Source organism: Dipodomys ordii, unplaced genomic scaffold, assembly GCF_000151885.1.
Source record: "Dipodomys ordii isolate 6190 unplaced genomic scaffold, Dord_2.0 Scaffold14210, whole genome shotgun sequence".
NCBI classification, from domain to species: Eukaryota; Metazoa; Chordata; class Mammalia; order Rodentia; family Heteromyidae; genus Dipodomys; species Dipodomys ordii.
Genome location: NW_012281422.1, coordinates 1,001 through 5,422, shown reverse-complemented (window position 1 = coordinate 5,422; position 4,422 = coordinate 1,001). Strand labels below are relative to the sequence as shown.

Genomic DNA, 4,422 nt, shown 5'->3' with positions numbered 1-4,422 from the left:
ATTCCTAAGGAATGACTTTTAAAATGAAGTGACTTGAACTATACCCCTATTTTTCCTTCTTGCTTTGTGTTTGTGGGGGGGGGGGGGGGGAGAGGGAGAGGAGGGAGGGGGAGAGAGAGAGAGAAAGGAGAATGAACATGTGCATGACTTAGGGCCTGACTGCTTTCCCTGAGCTTTTGTGCTCAAGGTTAGCACTCTCCCACTTGAGCCACAGCTCCACTTCCAGCTTTTATATGGTCTGTTGGAGATAGACATTCTCTCCTAGCCTCCTGAGTACCTAGGATTACAGGTGGTAAGCACTGGTGCCGAGCTGTGTGTACTTTTATGACAACTTGTTGGTGATCTTAGAAGGTAGTCAGTCTCAAATTGTGTGCTAGGTATCTTTAACATTTTCTTCTTTTCCTCCAGTGGTTTGGATTTTACAGAAGTGGCCAAGCCAAGGAAATCATTCCTCTACAGAATACTACTCTGTACACACAGGTAACTGACAGGCAGAGCTATTTCTGGAGAGGTTGGTGCTGTTTGTCAGCTGCTGGTTTCTAAAGGTGCTTAGTTTAGCTGCTAGGCTCTATGGTGTTAGAGCTCTGCTTCATAGGCCCCACAATACGAGGTGCCTAGGAGCCATCTAACTCAATGAAGTCTGGTGCAAATGAGGCTTGTTAGACTGTTCCTTCTAACACTTATTTCTTAGGCACTGGTTTACAGACTTGTATCTTTGACTGGAGATGTGGCTCAAGTATTAAGAGTGCCAGCTGAGCAAAGCTGTGTTCAAGCCCTAGTACTGACACACACAAGCAAAATATAAGAGAAACATCACCTCTAAGATTTTATTTTGAAGGAAAGTTGTGGAACTGGCATCCTTTGTGGTTTGCTACCAATGCAAGAAGCCTTCATATGAGTGAAAACATAGATTACTTTACATCAGTCACAGATGTGGAGGTTCTGATTTTAAATTAAGGTAGCTTGGTGACACACTCTGTGCTTAACATGCACAAAGCCTTGAGTTAGATTCTAGCACCAAAAAGAAATTTGTCATTGACAAGGGGAGCTTCTGCTTCTTCTACATGAGCCTGAACAGAAGCAGAGATGTGAATTTTGTTTAGTAGAAGTTACAGTATTTTACCACATCTAGTTGTAGGCCTGCCACATCCTAAGGAGTTTATATTGCAAGTAGACTGAAAAGTGCACAAGTGTACTGGGCACTGTGGCTCACACCTGTAATCCTAGCTACTCAGGAGGCTGAGATCTCTGAGACTTTTTTTTGCTGGGTCGGTTGTGGGGCCTGAACTCTGGATCTAGCTATCCTTCAGTTCCAGGCTAGTGCCCTACCACTTCAGCTACAGTGGCACTTCTTGTTTTCTAAGTGGTTTATTGGAGATAAGAGTCTCACCAACTTTTCTGCCCGAGCCGGCTTTGAACTGCAATCCTCAGATCTCAGCCTCCTGAGTACCTTGGATTACAGGCGTGAGCCGCTGGTGCCCAACTTCCATAAGACTTATCTCCAATTAACCACTAGAAAAGCGGTAGTGGTGTTGTGGCTCAAGTTATAGAGTGCTTGCCTTGAACTGAAGAGCTCAGACACAGTACTCAGGCCCAGAGTTCAAGCCCCGCGACTGACCAAAAAAAAAAAAAAAAAAGTTCACAAGTGCTACATCTGAACCAATCACATTCTAGTAAATATTCCACAGTTTCTGAGACCATTTTCTTCTATCTGAGCTTTTCCTCTTGGATTTGGTGTCCCAGCTTGGATAAAATAAAAAGGGAAGCTAGATTCTGTTAAGAATTTTAGGGATTACAAGAGCTGGGCATGTGGCTTAGAAGTAGAGTGCTTGCCTAGCATGCATGAAGCCCTGAGTTTGATTCCTCAGTACCACAGAAACAGAAAAGGCCGGAAGTGGTGCTGTGGCTCAAGTGGTAAGAGTGCTAGCCTTGAGCAAAAGAAGCTGAGGGACAGTGCCCAGGCCCTGAGTTCAAGCCCCACAACTGGCAAAAAAAAAAAAAAAAAGTTAACTGATTCACTTTCTGTGGATTGGGTGTTTTCTCTTAAAACATTAGCTAATTTTCCCTTGTCTTTTGACTTTGTCTCACTTTGCTGTTTCAAGGCAGATTTATCTATAGCTTGTCCAATGTATAGGTAGTCCTCTACCTCTGGGAAACTTTGCAGAAAGCTGAATATAAGCACTGGGAGGAGGATTTGTGAGGCCCTAGGTTCAATTTCCAGCACCACAGTGGGAGCAATATAACCATACAGGACAATGTAAACTGCGCATATGTTTAACTCGTAGATACACTGGCGTTTTCAACAATGCACTTCTATTTCATTTTTTAAAAGGGAAGAATTGCATTTTAACGATGTATCTTACTAATATTTTATTACTTTACTGTTTTACTCAAAAACCTTCCATTAAGCCTCAAGTAATTAGTCTTTCTTTCTACAGGACCTTCTGGGGCTAAAGCAAATGGACAAAGAAGGACGACTAGTGTTTCTGGCTGTAGAAGGGGACCATCTTCAATTCTCTGAAGAATGGTTTAATGCCAACATCATCCCCTTTCTTAAATGAAGCACTTGCAGTTTGCAACAGAGCTTGGGAACCCCTAGCTCTTCCAAACGAAGTAGAAGATAATTTTCTTCATGCCGGATCGAGCTATGATCCAATATGCAACTAATCCTTCTCTCCTGTTATCATCTAACATGCCCTACTTGGAAAGATCTAAGATCTGAATCTTATCCTTTGCTGCCTCCTATCACCATATGGTGTTGAATTCAAGTTTAATTAGCTAATAACCAGGAGATTGTTTTACAACCTTGTGATGTGGTCAAACTCAAGTCTTAGGAAATGTCCAGGCCCAGAGGAGACTGATCTAAAGCAGCAAATAGATTGAGGACACATTTCAAGCAAACCTGTCAAGCAAATCTAGGCTTAAGGCACTCATATAAATTCTGTGTTGCTGGTGCAAATAGTTTGAGAAAATACTGCTTGGAGGGTGTTTTTGCATCATTTCTTAAGGTTGCTTTCCTCTCTGACTATATTACCTTCTTGTGGAACTTTAGCAATTATTAGATTGCACCGGCCTACTATCTTGCCTCTGTAGAATTCCTTGTCTCCTCTGGTGATGAATTAATTAGTCCTTTTCTGTCACAAAATGAGGGAAGTAGCACCACACTAGGTTGCTCACGAAAGGTACATCTTGGATAACTTAGGGCAGTGGGGATGGGGAGAATAATAATGGGAGTAGAAGTAAAAATGAGGCAGCTAGCTCTTTCCACTTAATACAAGTGGCTTGGGTGCCAACACTCCATTGCTGGCTTTAGAAGAAAATGTAAGGAAGAATGTGAAGAAACCAGGCTTAACTTCTAGCCCCCCAGAATCTTTTTTCTCTGGTTGGTCATGGGTCTTGAACTCTGAGCCTGAGTGCTGTCCCTCAGCTCTTCAGCTCAGGCTAGTGTTCTCACTGAGCCACAATGCCATTTCCAGTTTTCTGGTGGTTAATTGGAGATAGGAGACTTACCAATTTTCCTGCCTGGGCTGGCTTTGAACCATGATCCTTAGATCTCAGCCTTCTGAGTAGCTAGGATTGCAGGCGTGAGTCACCAGTGCCCGGCCCCCCAGAATCTTAATTACGTGTACACCGAACTCCTGTTCATACATTCTGTAAGATTGCTTAAAAAGAAAATTGAGTACATTGTCTACTTTCCTCCTCCTGGAGATCACTCCAATCCACATTAGACTAAGGACTTTAAGCATTCTTCACAGTAAAGAAAATTAACTCAATCTGCAATTTCATGTTTTTGGGTTTTGGAATGGAGGACTGAACTCAGGATCTTGCACTTGCTAGGCAAATACTACCATTTCATCTGCCAGCAGACCTTTTGTTTTTGAGACAGGGATCTGACTACCAGGGGAGGCTACAAACATGTAATCATCCTTCCCTTACTTCCAAGTGGCTAAGATTATAATTTTATGGCACCATGCCTGACCCTGTTTCTTACATATTTGAGCATGGAAGTACCTTGTTAGTGTTACAGTTTACCCTTTATCATTTTTCCTTTTCCTCTTTCAAGCCTTATTCTTCAGCTAAAAGATAAGGCTTACGGGCAACAAATAGAGTGTGTGAAAATAATTTTATGAGGCTGAAAATAAAGAGTACTTTCTGATTTTTAGTGTTATTTTCTTTTCAGTAGCTCCACATGTCTGTACAGTAAATATCATAAGTAATAGGCAAGTTTGGTATTAACTTTATTCTATTTTCTGTATAACTTTAAGTACATAAAGGTTTATTTCCACAGGCCTTAGGAAATGGGTAGAAGTCACAGGACAATCTCTCTTCCCACCAAAAAAAAAAAATTGCATATTTTGTTAAGTGTTCAAGAGGGGAAAACTGAAATTTACACTTGCAGTGCTGTGCAAGATTCTTACATCA

General features: G+C 41.7%; 1 long non-coding RNA gene across 1 annotated transcript; it reads left to right on the top strand.

Annotated features, from left to right (window-relative positions):
- The first annotated feature begins 70 nt into the window (after positions 1–70).
- Positions 71–2,710, top strand: LOC106002575. The gene is made up of 2 exons (XR_001175940.1): positions 71–480; positions 2,439–2,710. It is a non-coding gene; the product is annotated as an uncharacterized LOC106002575 (long non-coding RNA).
- Positions 2,711–4,422: the final 1,712 nt, after the last annotated feature.